The 20,573-nt window shown below is 41.6% G+C and overlaps 1 protein-coding gene across 1 annotated transcript in view; it reads left to right on the top strand.

Annotated features, from left to right (window-relative positions):
• The window catches only part of GRM8 (glutamate metabotropic receptor 8), an 880,134-nt gene that overhangs the window by 383,598 nt on the left and 475,963 nt on the right, over positions 1–20,573 (top strand). The window lies entirely within an intron of this gene.

Here is a 20,573-nt window from a genome sequence, read left to right on the forward strand (position 1 = left end):
TTTTTTAAATTATGGGTATCTACTTTAGACAAAGTACTTTATTAGGTTTGGTAGGATATTGACAAATAAGACATGATTTTGTTCGCCAGGAGTTCAAAATACTGTGAGGATGACAGATCATAACAAAATGTGCTGACAGTGCTTTTCAACTATTGCAATCATGTCCCCCATATCCTGCATTGCTCTAGCAGCTATGGTGTTTTGATGCTCTACTTTCTGTACTTTGTACATAAAAATAACAGTGATATTAAATATACATGTTTTGAGTGTTAGAATTTAACTTTTTATTTGAAGATAACATGACTGTGTATGTGGAAACATCTATGGAATTTTAAAAGCTACTTAGAACTAAGTACATTTAGTAGGATCAATACAAGATAGAAGGTCTGTATAAACATTCCTTTTAAATCCATTTATATATATTAATGGATGTATTTATATACCCATTTATATATATTAGAAACTAACACATGGAAAATGAAATATGTACAGCATAATTAAAAAGAACATAAAAAGGGATAATTTCAATAAAGATACATCTCTTCTAAATTAAGATCTATACGGAATGAGCATCTTATAACCAGATACTCCTCTCTTGCATTCCCCTTGGCCCACACATTTTGATATGACCTCCTTTCCCTCTATTTAGTTCCTTTGGAAATAGGTTTTCAAATAAAGATATAATCTGAGAAGCGCTAGAGCAGCCCTGTAAATGGAGCAAGGATGGATGTGGAGAGGGGCGCCCCAGTGGAGGGAACTGACTTCCAGGAGCTGGAGTAAGTGAAGTGAGACAAAGTTCGTGCTCGTGAGTCTTACATTTGAGTTTGAAGAGTCACTAAATAAGTAAATGTATAAAGAAACAGAGACTTCCAGATGCTGAGATGTACATTGAAGAAATACAACAAAGTAAATGTAGAAAGAGTGACCAGGTGGCCTCAGGAAGCAGGAGGGAAGGCAGCAATTACTATCCTTTGGTTAAGAGGCTTTGCCAAGGAGCTAACATTTGAGACCAGACATAAATGGCAAGGGGCTTCTCTGGTGGCTCAGATGGTAAGAATCTGCCTGCAATTCAGGAGACCTGGGTTCAATCCCTGGGTCAGGAAGATCCCCTGGAAGAGGGCATGGCAGCCCACTCCAGTATTCTTGCCTGGAGGATCCCCATGGACAGAGGAATCTGGCAGACTACAGTCCATGGAGTCACAAAGAGTTGGACATGATTGAGCGACTAAGCACATGGATGGCAAGAGTCCTCAGCCGTGTGAAAATAGGAGAGCAGCCCATTCCAGGATATAGCACAAATGTCTTGAGTTTAAGGTAAAGAAAACAAAAAATAAAAGGTCAGGGAGACCAGAGTAACTGAGACTGAGTGTGGGAGTGAGAGCAGAAGATCCAGACCTAGATCGGGACAGGCCAGCTCATGCAGTGTTCTGGGGTTCTTCCTAGAAGCTCCAGAACTGGGGGTCTGGGGCTTTATCCTACCTGTAGGGTAGAAATAAGGCTTTTCATTTAGGACATTGGTCAGATACTTCTTTCAGAAAGATTCCTCTGACAGAAGTGTAGGGAGGGTTGGGGATCAGGGGAGAGAAAAGAGAAAGGTGAGTCAGTGTCCATCCCATAGCCCAAGTGGTAGACAGTCTCAGCCTCATGAAATGTGCTAGTTAGGGATGGAACACAGAGTATAGAGATCCTGCTGGTGCTACTGCTGCTGCTAAGTCGCTTCAATCGTGTCCGACTCTATGCGATCCCATAGATGGCAGCCCACCAGGCTCCACTGTCCCTGCGGTTCTCCAGGCAAGAACACTGGAGTGGGTTGTCATTTCCTTCTCCAATGCATGAAAGTGAAAAGTGAAAGTGAAGTCGCTCAGTTGTGCCCGACTCTTAACCGCCCCATGGACTGCAGCCTACCAGGCTCCTCCTTCCATGGGATTTTCCAGGCAAGAGTGCTGGAGTGGGGTGCCACTGCCTTCTCCAGTAGAGATCCTAGTAGGTAGTATTTACAGGACATGGTGAGTGCTGAATGCCCTGGGTGGGGGGTGGTGAGTGATGGGGGTTCTGAATGACAGAGCTCTTCCAGCTAGGTCTAGGAAAACTACTTAACCGAAAAGGCAGCAAGAATGGTAATTAGAAGGACTAACTGGAATTGGGTTCTGAAATCGCCCCATGGAACTGCCCAGCAGGTGGCATCCCAGGTTTGAGACCCTGCCTAGTGTAAGACACTAGAAACACAGATTAGGTAGTAGTAGATGCAAGAGACCTGGAAGTTAAAAGACAAGGGCAGAGATGCAGTTACCAAGGAAAACTGAGCAGAGATGAGGGATAACCACCTAACCCTCTAGGGGAGGAACCAGAAGAAGAAATTAAGCATTGCGGGTTGGGGCAGGAGATGTACTGGGAGTCAGGAGAGGAGTTAGGGTGCATGCATGTTCAGTGCTACCAAGAAGCATGGTTGAAGAACAGAAGTTTGATGGAGACTCAGATGGTGAGGATGGTGAGGGCTGGAGATAGACATGGAATACAGGTAGAGGGAGGAATGCTTTTTTTAAAGAAGTTTAGCAGAAAAACAAAGTAGCGATGATGGAAGAACTTGAGAAAGAAGCAGAGTTACAGAAATTTCTTTAGGGGAGGGCATCTAATTTAAGCATATTTTCAGATAAATATGGTGGTGAGAAGGAATATCAAGGGACTTCCCTGGCGGTTAGGTAGTTGAGTTCAGTTCAGTTCAGTCGCTCAGTCATGTCTGATTCTTTGCGACCCCATGAATCGCAGCACGCCAGGCCTCCCTGTCCATCACCATCTTCCAGAGTTCACTCAGACTCACGTCCATCGAGTCAGTGATGCCATCCAGCCATCTCATCCTCTGTCGTCCCCTTCTTCTCCTGCCCCCAATCCCTCCCAACATCAGAGTCTTTTCCAATGAGTCAACTCTTCTCATGAGGTGGCCAAAGTTGACTTCCCTTTCCAATGCAGGGGATGTAGGTTCAATCCCTGGTGAGGGAGTTAGGATCCCACATGCCCTGAGGCCAAGAAACCAAAACCATAAAACAGAAGTAATATTGTACCAAAGGCTTCCCAAGAGACTCTGGTATTGAGTCTCCCTGCCAGTGGGGGATATGCAAATTCGATCCCTGGGTCAGGAAGATCCCCTGAAGAAGGAAATGGCAACCCACTCCAGTATGTTTGCCTGGAGAATCCCATGGACATTGGAGCCTGGCGAGCTACAGTCCAAGGGGTCACAAAAGAGTCGGACATGATTTAATGACTGTACAACAATTGTAACAAATTCAATAAAGACATTGAAAATGGTCTGCATAAAAAAAAGTCTTTAAAAAATAAAGAAAGAATATGAAGAGAAAGATGTTAAACGTGGAGTAGGATCTTGACAGAAACTTGAAGGAGAGGCATAAGAGGGATGTGTTACCTTCAAATCGTGTGATTTAGTTGGGAAAGAGAGATATACCCAAACATGTACATAAGTAAAGGGCAACAAGGTATCTTATGATTAACTGTTAAATTTGGACATAGATATCAAAGAAGTTCAAAAAATGTATGATTATAAGTTTAAGTTGTAAAACTCAAAGCTTCAGGGAGGAGGTGATTGAGAACAAGAAAAGATTGAGAAAGCTTCCGAAATGAGGGAAAAGATGGGTCAGCAGAGAGTGGCATGGAGAATTGTGAAGAACAGAGGAGAGGTGCATCTCGTGAAGAGTTTGCATGTCAGTGAACAACGGGATATAAAGAGCAGTCCGTTTATAGAAGGATTTGAAAGAAGTTGTACACAGAGGGCCTTATGGGTTTTTCATTCATGTGTATTGTACACTGTGCTTAGTTTTGAATTCTGAATGTCATTTGATCATCCACATGTTTATATCCTATTGTTGTTTAGAGTATATTAATGAAAATTAACCAGTCAGTGAAATGAATGAACTCATGGTAGTGTATAGATGTCAATCCTAGTCTCTCAGTTTGTCCCACCCTCCCCTTCCCTGCCTTGCCCACATGCCCATTCTCCACATCTGCCTCTCTATTCCTGTCTGGTAATTAGGTTCATCTGCACCATTGTTCTAGATTTCATATATATGAGTTAATATACAATCATAGAGCTTTTTAATGGACTGTTTTCAGAATGATCAATATCTCTAAAGTCATTAAAAAAAAATGTTGACGTCTCTAGATGTCCTTTAAGCATCTGTCGATGGTGTAGAAGAAATACTTATTTCAGGCAGAAACACTGAACTGAGGTGTTGTAGAATCCAGACTTGGTGGCATGTCTGCTTCATATTCCTTTGGTTTATTTGGGTGTTGCTAAAACTGTAACAATCTGTCCAATTATAACTCTTTCTGGTGCAATGAAAATGGTGTTTACTCCAAGTGCTAGGGCAAATGCACCCTTAGGGAATGGGGTCAGTGAGCAGATTTTCATGCAAATTCCATTGTGGGTGATACTGAAATAACTTGTCTCCGGGTAGAAAATAAATAAAGAATGCAATGTTCTTTCTTACTTTTTTTGAAAACAGTAACACGTGAATGTTTCCAGACGGTGAGAGAAGATATTTGTACCCCCAGTTGCCACCAACACCCAGTTTTTGTGTGTTTTGGGGAAGCAGAGAAGATGCTCAGCACATTAGCAGACAAAGAAGAAATGTGCTTAATGTACTTAAGAGGAAAAACCTATAGGATATTCGTGGCTAGAAGTGTCTAGGGTTTGAACGTACTTAGTTGCTCAGTCATGTCTGACTCTTTGTGATGCCATGGTCTGTAGCCTGCCAGGCTCCTCTGTCCATGGGATTTCCCAGGCAAGGATACTTGAGGGGGTTGCCATTTCCTACTCAAGGGAATCTTTTGGACTCTGGGATCAAACAACATTTCCTTCTTAGCTGGTGGATTCTTTACCACTGAGCCAATGGGGAAGCCCCAGGATTTGGACATTATTTGTATTTCCAATTTGCCCAGTTCCACCTAATTCAGAAATGGGTATATACAGTTATACATGTTTCAAAATCTGGCCTTAACAAAGTTTAGTAGTAGTAGCAGTCTCTCAGTCGTGTCTGACTCTTTGTGACCCCATCGACTGCAGCCTGTCAGGCTCCTCTGGCCATGGGATTCTCCAGGCAAGAATACTGGAGTGGGTTGCCATGCACTTCTCTAGGGGATCTACCCAACCCAGGGATCGAACCCAGATCTCCCACATTGCAGGCTGATTCTTACTGTCTGAGCTACAGTGAAGTCCTTACAAAGTTTATGTCTTAATATTCACAGTGAGTCCAAAAGTTAGAGAATTTTGAAAGTGGGATATCCACAGGTCCTTTTTGTTGCACTAAGAGCATTTTTTGTGGGTTATGTTTTGAGTAAAATTTTACATTAGGCAAAGATAATCTGTGAACATAATTATTTGCTTCCAATTGGGGGCAATACTGGAATGTATTTACACGGATAAGAGAGTGCCTCCCAGCAGGCTAGAACTTCGGTCTTATCAATTTTCAGGCAATAGAATGTCTTCAAGCAGTGAGGAGCATCCTTTCCCTAAAATTAACATGGTACAGTTTTTCTAAGATGATTTGCCCCCTAGAATCTCAAAAAAGCTTTCAAAAGATGTGATATTACTGTTAACTTTGATAGGCTGGCCACATTCCAAAGTGAAGTAATTCCTACCATCCACTTAGCTATTTATGTACTTATTATTGCTCCTGAGAGCTGCTGAGTTCTGAAAGCTACTACTACTTAATCCTACTTAAAATTCCCTTTGTCTTTCTCAAGAAGAAAAAAGGATATTTTATCAGTGGTGATGGGTATTATTTTATAGACATTTGTCTGACCTCTCCCCCTCTCTTTCCCTCCTTCCCTGTCTTCTTGAAGACTTAATGCCTTTCTGCCCCTCCCCCTCCAGACATCCACAGCCTCCCTTGAGGACTGGGGGTCGGTCTTCCTCACCTCTCCTGTTTTGGTGCATTTTTTTTTTTGCACACCTGTTTCCCACTCAGGCCTCTGCCTGAGCTACCCCTCTGCTGCTCCCCCTCACCACCTCATTTTTTCTTTTTCCTGCTCTTTCTCTGATCAGTCCCTTGCCTGACCTTGTTTTGTCCAGCAAGACCTCATTGACCTTGGAGAGTTTTTCTTTAGAGGTCTCATTGACTTTTGGAATGGCCCTCATTCTGATTTCTTGTCTTTCTGGTGAGGCCAACTTCCCTGGTGGCTCAGACGGTAACGTGTCTGCCTACAGTGCGGGAGACCTGGGTTCAATCCCCGGGTCGGGAAGATCTCCTGGAGAAGGAAATGGCAACCCACTCCAGTATTCTTGCCTGGAAAATCCCATGGACAGAGGAGCCTGGTAGGCTACAGTCCATAGAGTTGCAAAGAGTCAGACACAACTGAGCAACTTCACTTTCACTGGTGAGGCCTGATAGTGAATATGGTAGGGAAATTAGAGCAATGCAGAGCAACTGCTCATCAAAGGCAGTCTCTCTCAGATCGCAGTGTCTTGGCTTTCATTTCTGCATCATGAATTGTAAATAGGTCTGCACTTACCAAAATAACATTCTCTGACCCACCCTCAAAATCCAGTCAGTTCCACGTGCTCAGACACTCAGTCATGTCTGACTCTTTGCTACTCCTGTGGACTGTATGTAGCCTGCCAGGCTCCTCTGTCCAGCATCTTAAAACCTTTTGGCTCATCCAGCCGTTTGTTCATTCATTCTTTAATCGCTTATTTATTTAGGATGGCCAGTCTTGTGTCAGAGATTGCTAGAGATACAAAGAACAGATTACCCTTGCCTTCTAGTTGCTCACTCGGACATAAACACTGTCTTCATGAATTGAAGTGCTTTCCTTGCCTGGTGGGTCTGAATTCTCAGCCAGGAGGTTGGAGCACTGCTGCTTAGCTCGTGTATGGCTGACACTCAGATGCTAAATGGTGGTGAGCATATGCTACTCGAAATGGCCTATTGATTCTTATTTATGATGATAGAAATGGTGGTAATGGAAAAAGCAATGCACAGATAGGTTTCCTCCCACAAACAAGAAACTCTGTCAGTGAACCAAATAGCAGGCTCAATAATTAGCTCCTGAAAGACTTGTCAGTTTCCTCTCTGGGGCCAGAGTAACGAGGTAGCTTTTCAGGTGTTACTCTCCCTTGAGCTTTCCCTGCTTTGGGTCAGAGATGAAAGCTCTCACCCTTTCACGAAGATTCAAGGAGACCATGTGAGTGAACTGGATAGTTAGCAAGGGGGATCACTTGATTTGGTGATTCAGAATGAAAGGAAACTAAGATTAACTTTCCTGGCATGCAAATGTGTTCTGGGACCCTTATCTGCTCCTTGCATAGAGAAAAAGTCTGCTGGGGATAATATCTTTACATTTGCACCATGAGGTGGCCACTAGCTCATATGCTCCTGTTCTTAGCAAAAAAAATAGCAGAAATTCCAGAATGATTTATTTAGGCCACTTCTGAGATTTCATATGGAATTTCAATAGGTGCATTTGAGATGACAAATGGGCATTGATTTCAGATGTACTGGATTTCAGAATTTTAAAGCTGGGACAATTTTAAAGTTTAGGACAGAAAATCAAGATCATTCTTTCATTCTGTAAATGAAGAAACTGGAACCCAGAGAAGATTGGTGAATGGTTGACGAACCACACAGTCCTAGAGCTGCAACTGGAATCCTTGTCTGTTTTGTTTGAACTTCTACTTGAATTTTATATCCTTGATTTGTTTTATTATTTACTTATTTTAGAGTCTTTAACCACATAGTTGAAAGGTGTTTCTTTTTCCTCTTTATGATGCTTTATGAATATAACAGTAATGTATTATGAAATTTTAAAATCAACAGCTAAAAGTGAAACAAAAATAACACATTGGTTGTTATCTTATGAAAAAGAGTCCAATATTTTAATACTCTTCATATTGACTTTCTGTGTATGTAATATTTGTAAGTGGATCTTGAAGAGAATAGAGCTCTTCATCCAGTTCCCTGGCCCCTGCCATTTATTTATTTTTATTATACACACACAAACACACACACACACATATATATGTGTGTGTATATATATACACACACATTCACGTATATATTTTCTTCTTTTTGGCTGCACTGTGTGGCGTGTGGGATCTTAGTTCCCCACCCAGGGATCTAACTTGTGTCCCCTGTCGGGGAAGCATAGAGTCTTAACCACTGGTCTGCCAGAGAGGTCCCAACCCCCACTTATAAGGGTAGTTGTTTAATCACTAAGTTGCGTCTGACTCTTTGGTGACCCCATGGACTTGTAGCCCGCCCACCAGACTCCTCTGTCCGTGGGATTTCCCAAGCATGAATACTGGAGTGGGTTGTCATTTCCTTCTCCGGGGGTTCTTCCTGACCCAGGGATCAAACCTGCATTTCCTGAGTTGGCAGGTAGATTCTTTACCGTTGAGCCTAGACCCAGAGCTATATTAAAAGAAATGGAGAAATTGCCAACCATAAGCTTCTGTTAGTCTAAGTCCAGTGGCACTGAGTTGTAGAGATTCACTTTGCTAACTACAGTTGGTTGGTTTAGTCACTAGGTCGTGTCCAACTCTTGTGACCCCATGGACTATAGCCTGCCAGGCTCCTCTGTCCATGGGATTCTCTAGGCAAGAATACTAGAGTGGGCTGCCATTTCCTTCTCCAGGGTATCTTTCTGACCCAGGAATCGAACCTGGGTCTCCTGCACTACAGGCAGATTCCTTACCAACTGAGCTATGAGGGAAGCCCAAGTACAGTCAGGCCACTCATTTATTCACTCCCTTACAGGAAACTCCCTGCATATTTTAAAGCAGTGCAGGAACCACTATAATATATAATAGCACTTCTCGAAGTTTAGTGAGCATATAAATCACCTGAGTACCTGGTTAAAATGTAGCTTTTGATTTCAAAGATCTGGGGTGAGGCAGTCTAAGTTTTTGACCAGCCTCAGGTCATGGGATGTTCATGGGCCTCGGGCCACAGTTTGAGTAACAGGAGGGCATTAAGAGTTTGTTTATAGAGATAACAAACGTACCTGATGTTTAATTAGCATAATACACTCACCTGTGCTACAGACTGCTGACAAACTCAAGATGTCTTAAATAAGATCATCTACATAAGACTTTAAATTTTCAAATATAAAAATTTATAATCACTAGTCTGTGTTAAGTGTACTATTTTCAGTAAGTATTTAGATTAGGGAAGTAAAAACTTACAGTAATGTGTATGTATGTATTTGTCTCCTCATTAGGAAATTTGAAACTGGAAAGCTTAATTACTAAATTTTAAAGAAATGTACACAGATGCACCTGTATCTCCACAGTCTGCAAAGTAGATAGCAAAGCTTGCCATATCGAGATACAAAAATATGCTGTACACTTAAAAAAACTGCACTTCAGTCATAAAAACATAAAGAATTTGGAAAGGTCCTTAGAGATTATTTTGCTCAGTTCTTTCATTTCTCAGTAAAGGAAATTGAGACCCATTTTGCCTAAGTGAGTTGTCTAAAGCCCCATAGCTACCTGAAGGTGATGGTAGGACTGAAGTCTGACTTGATGCTTGATTCTTTGCTCAGTCCTTTCCTGCTCTGAAAGTCTTTCCCAGCGAGGGTTGAGGCTCAATGATCCTTTCTCCTGTTTTTCCCTGGCATAGCGGCTGGAATGTTTTCATACATGTGTAACATATTTAGGGTTGAGTATTCCGTTTATATGAAGGCCTCTAACTTCTAAAGGGGTCAGATTGCTGTTCTTGGTCTGAGAAGCAGCAATACTGCTGGAAATATGGAAGCTTAGGGAAGTGCTCTTGATGAGTAAACTTCAAGGGTACATAAACGCTGACATTTTTCAGACAGTAACTTGAAACAGAAGAACAGCCATTGTATAGAGTCAAAATGAATTTAGGAGTCTAGAAATCTCTTCCTTCAAAACATACAATAGACTCTGGCATTAGCTTGATTGATAGAGAGTCTCAGGTACCTCTGGAGAACATAATGAACATGATCTCTGGAATATTGTGCTGAAGGAGGCAGAAATGGTCAAGGGAATATGAGCAAGTACATGACAGTTAAGCAATTTTGAGAACCAATTATTTGGAAACCCATAATATGGCTTGAGCCAGTGAGGATGAAGGAGGGATGTGTAAAGTACAGAAACATTAGAAGAAATGGTCTTTGCTTCAGTGCTTATTAAACTTCAGTTGATGGAACCAGTTCATTAAAACAAAGCAAAACAAAGAAAGAATATACAGATGACACAATATTAAGAAACTTTGATATTCTTCCTCCCTCAAAAAACATACAGAACAGATAACTATAGGGGCCAACTCTTTACATTACCAAGGAGTAATTATTTTCTGAGAAGTTTACCTTGGGATTCCTTTAAATCCATGGGATTTGATGGAATTCCATGGCTATCACCATAGATGAAATAAGATATTTATACAAATTCTTAGGCGTGTACAATGTATTCACCTGAATGAACAATTGGGGACATTAAGGCAAAGGAGACATCAAAGGAAGCTTGGGACTTTCCTGGTGGTACAGTGGATAAAGAATCCACCTGCCAATGCAGGGACATGGGTTTGGTCCCTCCAGGAAGATTCCACATGTGGTGGAACAACTAAGCCAGTGTGCCATCACTACTGAACCTGTGCTCTGGAGCCTTCAAGCTGCAACTACTGAAGCCCGTGAGCCCATATGATCTACAACAAAGAAGTGACTGCTTTCTGCAACTAGAGAAAGCCCATATGCAGCAGCAAAGACTCTGCACAACCAAAAATAAACAAATAATTAATTTATTTTTTTTTAAAGGAAGTGTAATCAGAGTTTACTAAGGCTAAATTGACAATATCTTCTGGAGTCTTATTTTTGGTTACTTATAACTTTTGTTAAAACTCTATACCATGCTGAACTTCTCCAGAACTTTTCCTCAAGGAACTTATATTTTATTAAAAAGACAGTAGTTAGAAAAATGAAGAGATGTGTCTGGAAGATTTTAGTAGGCAGGGTGTGTATCCTCAGGACTTAGCATTGCTTAGCATTCATTATATGTTTGTTAAATTAGTCAATCGGTTAAAAGTGATGGCGAGTAACCCTCTTGCTCTTCATTCTAATCATGTAGATATGATGTTGGCACCTCAGTTCAGTTCAGTTCAGTCACTCAGTCATGTCCAACTCTTTGTGACCCCAGGAGTTGCAGTACACCAGGCCTCCCTGTCCATCACTGACTCCTGGAGTTCACTCAGACTCACGTCCATCGAGTTGGTTATGCCATCCAGCCATCTCATCCTTTGTCGTTCCCTTCTTCTCCTGCCCCCAATTGCTCCCAGCATCAGAGTGTTTTCCAATGAGTTAGCTCCCTGCATGAGGTGGCCAAAGTACTGGAGTTTCAGCTTCAGCATGAGTCCTTCCAAGGAACACCCAGGACTGATCTCCTTTAGGATGGACTGGTTGGATCTCCTTGCAGTCCAAGGGACTCTCAAGAGTCTTCTCCAACACCACAGTTCAAAAGCATCAATTCTTCGGTGCTCCGCTTTCTTCACAGTCCAACTCTCACATCCATACATGACCACTGGAAAAACCATAGCCTTGACTAGACAGACCTTTGCTGGCAAAGTATGTCTCTGCTTTTTAATATGCTGTCTAGGATGGTCATAACTTTCCGTCCAAGAAGTAAGCGTCTTTTAATTTCATGGCTGCAGTCACCATCAGCAATGATTTGGGAGACCAAAAATAAATAAATAAATAAATAAATAAAGTCTGATACTGTTTCCACTGTTTTCCCCATCTCTTTCCCATGAAGTGATGGGACCAGATGCCATGATCTTAGTTTTCTGAATGTTGAACTTTAAGCCAACATTTTTACTCTCCTCTTGCACTTTCATCAAGAGGCTTTTTAGTTCCTCTTCACTTTCTGCCATAAGGGTGGTGTCATCTGCATATCTGAGGTTATTGAGATTTCTCCCGGCAATCTTGATTCCAGCTTGTGCTTCTTCCAGTCCAGCATTTCTCATGATGTACTCTGCATAGAAGTTAAATAAGCAGGGTGACAATATACAGCCTTGATGTACTCCTTTCCCTATTTGGAACTGGTCTATTGTTCCATGTCCAGTTCTAACTGTTGCTTCCTGACCTGCATATAGGTTTCTCAAGAGGCAGGTCAGGTGGTCTGGTATTCCCATTTCTTTCAGAATTTTCCACAGTTTATTGTGATCCAGACAGTCAAAAGCTTTGGCATAGTCAATAAAGCAGAAGTAGATGTTTTTTTGGAACTCTCTTGCTTTTTCCATGATCCAGCAGATGTTGGCAATTTGATCTCTGGTTCCTCTGCCTTTTCTAAAACCAGCTTGAACATCTGGAAGTTCATGATCCACGAATTGCTGAAGCCTGGCTTGGAGAATTTTGAGCATTACTTTACTAGCCTGTGAGATGAGTGCAGTTGTGTGGTAGTTTGAGCATTCTTTGGCATTGCCTTTCTTTGGGATTGGAATGAAAACTGACCTTTTCCAGTCTTATGGCCACTGCTGAGTTTTCCACATTTGCTGGCATATTGAGTGTAGCACTTTCACAGCATCATCTTTCAGGATTTGAAATAGCTCCACTCGAATTCTATCACCTCCTCTAGCTTTGTTCATAGTGATGCTTTCTAAGGCCCACTTGACTTCACATTCTAGGATGTCTGGCTCAAGGTGAGGGATCACACCATTGTGATTATCTGGGTTGTGAAGATTTTTTTGTACAGTTCTTCTGTGTCTTCTTGCCACTTCTTAATATCTTCTGCTTCTGTTAGGGCCATATCATTCCTGTCCTTTTTCGAGCCCATCTTTGCATGAAATGTTCCCTGGTATCTCTAATTTTCTTGAAGAGATCTCTCGTCTTTCCCATTCTCTTGTTTTGCTCTATTTCTTTGCATTGATCACTGAGGAAGGCTTTCTTATCTCTTCTTGCTATTCTTTGGAACTCTGCATTCAGATGCTTATAGCTTTCCTTTTCTCCTTTGCTTTTCACTTCTTTTCTTTGCACAGCTATTTGTAAGGCCTCCCCAGACAGCCATTTTGCTTTTTTGCATTTCTTTTCCGTGGGGATGGTCTTGATCCCTGTCTCCTGTACAATGTCACGAATCTCCATCCATAGTTCATCAGGCACTCTATCTATCAGATCTAGGGTCTTAAATCTATTTCTCACTTCCACTGTATAATCATAACGGATTTGATTTAGGTCATACCTGAATGATCTAGTGGTTTTCCCTACCTTCTTCAATTTCAGTCTGATTTTGGCAATAAGGAGTTCATGATCTGAGCCCCAGTCAGCTCCCAATCTTGTTTTTTCTGACTGTATAGAGCCTCTCCATCTTTGGCTGCAAAGAATATAATCAATGTGATTTCAGTGTTGACCATCTGGTGATGTCCATGTGGAGAGTCTTCTCTTGTGTTGTTGGAAGAGGGTGTTTCCTATGACCAGTGCATTCTCTTGGCAAAACTTTATTAGCCTTTGCCCTGCTTCATTCCTTATTCCAAAGCCAAATTTGCCTGTTACCCCAGGTGTTTCTTGAGTTCCTACTTTTGCATTCCAGTTCCCTAAAATGAAACGGACATCTTTTTGGGGTGTTAGTGCTAAAAGGTCTTGTAGGTCTTCATAGAACTCTTCAACTTCAGCTTCTTCCGCGTTACTGGTTGGGGACTAGGCTTGAATTCCCATGATAATGAGTGGTTTGCCTTGGAAACGAACAGCGATCATTCTGTCATTTTTGAGATTGCATACAAGTACTGCATTTTGGACTCTTTTGTTGACCATGATGGCTACTCCATTTCTTCTGAGGGATTCCTGCCTGCAGTAGTTGATATAATCGTCATTTGAGTTAAATTCACCCATTCCAGTCCATTTTAGTTTGCTGATTCCTAGAATGTTGATGTTCACTCTTGCCATCTCCTGTTTGACCACTTCCAATTTGCCTTGATTCATGGACCTGGCATTCCAGGTTCCTATGCAATATTGCTCTTTACAGCATCGGACCTTACTTCTATCACCAGTCACATCCACAACTGGGTATTGTTTTAGTTTAGCTCCATCCCTTCATTCTTTCTGGAGTTATTTCTCCACTGATCTCCTGTAGCATATTGCGTACCTACCAACCCGGGGAGATCCCCTTTCTGTATCCTATCATTTTGCCTTTTCATACTGTTCATGGGGTTCTCAAGGGAAGAATACTGAAGTGGTTTGCCATTCCCTTCTCCAGTGGACTACATTCTGTCAGTCCTCTCCAACATGACCTGGCCATCTTGTGTGGCCCCACACGACATGGGGAAGAGATACCCCACGTCCAATGTAAGCGATACCCAAGTAAGATGGCAGGTGTTGTGAGAGGCATCAGAGGGCAGACACACTGAAACCATAATCACAGAAAACTAGTCAGTCTAATCACACAGACCACAGTCTTGTTGAGGCCTAGCTTGGCATAAATTTGACAAATACTTTATTTATTGGAATGGCAATTTTTAATGAAAGGAAAAGCTTATTATAAACAGTTGCAATAAAAGAGACTTTAAGAATAAAATTTACTTTTCTGGTAGTTTATCTGTCTTTCAATTTCTGACTGCACTGCTAATACAGAGATGAGAATATAATTCTATAAACACATATAGGCCTGTGTCTTTCAGTCAAATCTAACTGGAATATTTGGTTTCATGATTATGAAAGCCATGAATATATACTGTTGCATTTTAAATACTTACATTTATAGTATTTTGGAGGGTTATTCTATCTAACAGAATAAAGAAAGGACAGTTGGAAAATACAATAGAAAATATCAGTTAAGAATGTATTTATTCATTCAATTTAAAAGTGTTTATTTGTCTATCATTTGTCTATCATAGTCTATTGTTGTTCCCCATGAGATCACAGACTTCATGAAGTCGGGACTTGGTCTTGTTCTCTGTTGCATCCCAATGCTTAGGGTAACATTAGGCACCATTGCTGCTGCTGCCAAGTCGCTTCAGTTGTGTCCGACTCTGAGCAATCCCATAGATGGCAGCCCACCAGGCTCCCCTATCCCTGGGATTCTCCAGGATTCTCCAGGCAAGAACACTGGAGTGGGTTGCCATTTCCTTCTCCAATGCAGGAAAGTGAAAAGTGAAAATGAAGTCACTCAGTCGTGTCCGACTCTTAGCAACCCCATGGACTGCAGCCCAGCAGGCTCTTCCGTCCATGAGATTTTCCAGGCAAGAGTACTGGAGTGGGGAGCCATTGCTTAAAATACCAATTGGATGAGTGAATGAATTGAATCCAGCTTATTTACTATCTACTTTTAATCAGGCACTATTAGATGTTGGGGGCACATTAGTGGAAAAAAAAAAAAAAAGAAATGGTTCTTGCCTTCATGGGCAAGTTTGATTAAGAAGATGAATAATTAGGCTACATCCATGCAATGAGGTGTGTTATGACTGGTGAATGAGAGTATGTGCCAGGGAGACCTCATGTTGTATAGGGAGAAGAATGATGTCATTTCAGTTGAGATTAAAACAAAAGCAAGATTTAGACAGAACAAAGGTGATCAGTAGGATCATTATTTCAAGTAGAGGGAAGCACAAAGGCCAGTAGCCTAGAGAGAGGATGACAGTGGAGGAGCTGAAGAAGTTCAGTATGGCTGTGGGTAGAGGGTGTGTGCTAAGTTACTTCAGTCTTGTCTGACTCTTTGTGACCCCATGGACTGTAGCCTGCCAGGCTCCTCTGTTCATGGGATTCTCCAGGCAAGAATACCGCAGTCAGTTGCCATGCCCTCCTCCAGGGGATCGTCTCAACCCAGGGATTGAAACCAAGTCTCTTATATCTCCTGCATTGGCAGGCAGGTTCTTTACCACTAGCGCCACCTGGGAAGTGGTACCCCATGGACTATAGCCTATCAGGCTCCTCTGTCCATGGGATTTTCCAGGCAAGAGACTGGAGTGGATTGCCATTTCCTTCTCTGGGGGATCTTCTGGACCCAGGAATTGAACCTGGGTCCCCTGTATTGCAGGCAGACGCTTTATCGTCTGAGCCACCAGGGAAGCCCAGAGGGTACAAGAAAAGAATAGGAAAAGGACAGGTCAAATAAGATTTTATATGCTTCATCAGGGAGTTCACATTTGTTTTGAAAGGCAACGAACAGGCACGAAAAGGTTTTAAGCAGATCAGTGACACAATCGGATTTCCATTTTAGAAAGATTGTTCTGGCTGTAGCATAACACTGGCAAGGTGTAACCCTGGAGGAAGGGGACCAGTTGGATATTGCAGTAATTCCTCCAAGGATGACAGTGGCCCAGGTTATGATGACTGTATCTGCACTGGGGTGGTGGGGTGGTGGAGAGGAGTGGATGGATATGAGATATTTTAAGAAAGAGATTTAAGACTTGGAAATTAATTGAGTATTTAAGGAGTGGAAAATTATGGATGACAAGTTGATCTGGAATTGGGAAATCTGAGTGATTTGAGTCTCAAATTTGGTTGAGAGGATCAAATTTGAATGAATGAAGGAGAGGATGATGAATTCTGTGTGCAATATGTTGAATTGAAGGAACCTGTGAGATATTCAGCTACAGCTATCTGGGAAGCAGTTTGTTGATTGTGTGTGTGTGAAGTTGAGGAAAGATGTTTGCTAGAAAGAGGAGTTTGGCAGTCACTGGCCAATAAATGAAACTGAGTGAAATGGATCTAGTCATTATGCTGGCAGCAAAATGCAGGGGGTCTGAGTTAGGTCTTGAGAGACTCAGCTTTAAGGGAATGTGTTGAAGGAGAGGACCCTAGGATTCTAAATCTCCATGAATTACCCTCAGTATCCATGAGTAGACCCCCTAATATCAAATTTCTGATCTGCAACCAGAGACCTTAATTCCCTCCCTAATGTCTCTGCAACTATAACTGACGACTCCAAGGCTGGGTGCTTGAGCCAAGCTGGACCGTCAACGTCCCTCCAAAGGGTATTTAGAACTGGAGCTGAAGGAGGGATATAATTTTCCCTTGAGAGTGAGTAGGTGGTGAGGCTGTGAGAAGTGAGGCTGGGGAGATTGTCAAGTTCTTCACTGAGAGGAGAAAGTTGGTCTGAGATGATGATATTGACAAGTAGCTGGAACAGAGATGACAAATAGGAAGAGTTCTGAGTGTGATCAGCACCTTAACCATGCCTTTCCTGCAGGTGTGTGAGATAGTTCAAGACTTTTCTAATTAAATTTCTCCATCCTTAGCTAACAACCTAGTGTCCAGACTAACATATGATTATATTATGTAGGACAATTAGAAGAGATAATACACATAAAGCATACTGATTGCTATACAGGGAGTACAGCAGGTACTATAACTTATCCCATTGCAATTTCCCTTTCTTCTAGACCAGAACCATGCAATAGAGTGTTCTGAGATAAGGACTGGTTAATTCATTCTTGTGATATGAGATAATTATAAACTCTCTCAATTTTAAAGCCATTTTGCATAGGGTTTTCTCTTATTTGCAGCTGAAAGTATACTATGTATTATCAAAAAGTGGGAATGATTTATTTAACATGACATGAACATGCCACATTTTAAGAAGATATGAAAAAATTAAAATTCTAAGATAAATCCCGAGGTTAATATTTGCAATACAGACAAATTGTTTATATTAAATTGATTCAGCAGAGACTTCTTAAATACTGACTTCCCGGTCAATAAATGTAAAATGTGATTTGATTTATTAAAATTAAAATGATATACAGCTTTTCAGCAATCTTTCACTGAGACATGTTTCTGTATAAGTTGCAGAATTATAAAACACAAGGACTCTGTGGGAGAGGGAGAGGCTGGGATGATTTGGGAGAATGGCATTGAAACATGTATACTATCATGTAAGAAATGAATTGCCAGTCTAGGTTCGATTCAGGATACAGGATGCTTGGGGCTGGTGCACGGAGATGAGCCAGAGAGATGATATGGGGAGACAGGTGGGAGGGGGGTTCAGGATTGGCAATACATGTACACCTGTGGCGGATTCATGTCAATGTATGGCAAAACCAATACAGTATTGTAAAGTAAAAAACAAACAAACAAAAAAACTATATGTAAAATGAGCTGTCACAGAGTGGCCAATCAATAAATGGTGACTTTGTTATTAAAAAACAAAACAAAACAAAACACAAGCATTAGAGAATTCTCCTTAATTTGTCAAATTAATTCACCTTTGGGTTCCTTTAAGCAACATGTGCTCTAGTCTATCAAAATGTTATTTTACAGAGGGTGGTGTTCTACTTCCCAAATAGACAAACAGTAATTTAGCTAAGCATTTTTCTTTGCAGTGTAAGTGAAAACCTGTTCAAAGTGCTTGTAAGTTTATCAAATAAATCAAAAGGCCTAAGAGGAACTAAATGTTTCCATCTAGTTTGTTTTCTGTGTCTAGTAAAATTCTTAGCCTCATTGGTAGACACTCAGACACTGCATCTTAGCTGTGTGATCCTGGGCAAGTAACTTAACCTCTAACAATTCTTGCTAAATATTAATTTTTCCTGCCTTTAAATTTTGGTGGTGGAGGTGGTTATTGGTATATGTACCTTTCATAAAGGCCATTTAAATGACTCTGTTTTTCTCTTCAGTTCAGTTCAGTTGCTCAGTCGCGTCCGACTCTTTGTGACCCCATGAATCGCAGCACACCAGGCCTCCCTGTCTGTCACCAACTCCCGGAGTTCACTCAGACTTGCGTCCATTGAGTCCGTGATGCCATCCAGCCATCTCATCCTCTGTCATCCCCTTCTCCTCCTGCCCCCAATCCCTCCCAGTATCAGAGTCTTTTCCAATGAGTCAGCTTCCTGCATGAGGTGGCCAAAGTACTGGAGTTTCAGCCTTTTAGCATCATTCCTTCCAAAGAACACACAAGACTGATCTCCTTTAGAATGGACTGGTTGGATCTCCTTGCAGTCCATGGGATTCTCAAGAGTCTTCTCCAACACCACAGTTCAAAAGCATGAATTCTCCGACGCTCAGCTTTCTTCACAGTCCAACTCTCACATCCATGCATGACCACTGGAAAAACCATAGCCTTGACTAGATGGACCTTTGTTGGCAAAGTAATGTCTCTGCTTTTCAACATGCTATCTAGGTTGGTCATAACTTTTCTTCCAAGGAGTAAGCGTCTTAATCTCATGGCTGCAATCACCAAGTGCAGTGATTTTGGAGCCCCCAGAAATAAAGTTTGACAATGTTTCCACTCTTTCCCCAAGTCTTTTCCATGAAGTGATGGGACCAGATGCCATAATCTTAGTTTTCTGAATGTTGAGCTTTAAGCCAACTTTCTCACTCTTCTCTTTCACTTTCATCAAGAGGCTTTTTAGTTCCTCTTCACTTTGTGCCATAAGGGTGGTGTCATCTGCATGTCTGAGGTTATTGATATCTCTCCCGGCAGTCTTGATTCCAGCTTGTGCTTCTTCCAGTCCAGCGTTTCTCACGATGTACTCTGCATAGAAGTTAAATAAGCAGGGTGACAATATACAGCCTTGACGTCCTCCTTTTCCTATTTGGAACCAGTCTGTTGTGCCATGTCCCATTCTAACTGTTGCTTCCTGACCTGCATATAGGTTTCTCAAGAGGCAGGTCAGGTGGTCTGGTATTCCCATCTCTTTCAGAATTTTCCGCAGTTTATTGTGATTCACACAGTCAAAAGCTTTGGCATAGTCAATAAAGCAGAAGTAGATGTTTTTTTGGAACTCTCTTGCTTTTTCGATGATCTAGCAGATGTTGGCAATTTGCTCTCTGATTCCTCTGCCTTTTCTAAAAACAACTTGAACATCTGGAATTTCATGGTTCACATATTGCTAAAGCTTGGCTTGCAGAATTTTGAGCATTACTTTACTAGCGTGTGAGATGAGTGCAGTTGTGTGGTAGTTTGAACATTCTTTGGCATTGCCTTTCTTTGGGATTGGAATGAAAACTGATCTTTTCCAGTCCTGTGGCCACTGCTGAGTTTTCCAAATTTGCTTGATATTGATTGCAGCACTTTCACAGTGGTTCTGTCTTATGTTACCCCAAATGCTCTGCGGCTAAAACATTGAGCTTAAATGTAGAACTTGCATTGTTTTTAGAAGTGGTACCTATTTTTCAATGCACCTCTCCACACATCCCAACACGGGGCTGAACTGGGATGTGACTATTTGTTGGGAAAAGAGTTAGTATTCTGACCAATTTCACCCCCGTGTTACTTTCCCCACTGGCCCATGCAGAACCTTCTAGCTGCAGATTTATTTGCTTACATCACTGTGGTCAAATGGTTAGAACTGTAGTTTTGTTTGGGAAAGTGATTAATATCCTTCTTTAAGGACCCTTTTGTTCCTGGTTCCTGAAACACTTCAAAGGGCTTTCCCTGGCTTTCTGTGGGAAATGCGAATATTCTTTATGTCTGTCTCCTATCCAGATCTCTTCCAGAAAGAATGTAGACAATGCCAGCTAAGCTATTTGGTGGGAGCAACATTCTGTTCTTTGTTAAGACAGAGCCAAGATTCCAAATATGCTGATTCAGCAGAACACAGAGATGAAAACTGAAGAAGGGCTCAGGATTCCATCAGAACCTGTGATCCTTTAAATAAGATTCAAATCCCACTAGCCCACAG

Source organism: Capra hircus, chromosome 4 (assembly GCF_001704415.2).
Source record: "Capra hircus breed San Clemente chromosome 4, ASM170441v1, whole genome shotgun sequence".
Taxonomy (NCBI): Eukaryota; Metazoa; Chordata; class Mammalia; order Artiodactyla; family Bovidae; genus Capra; species Capra hircus.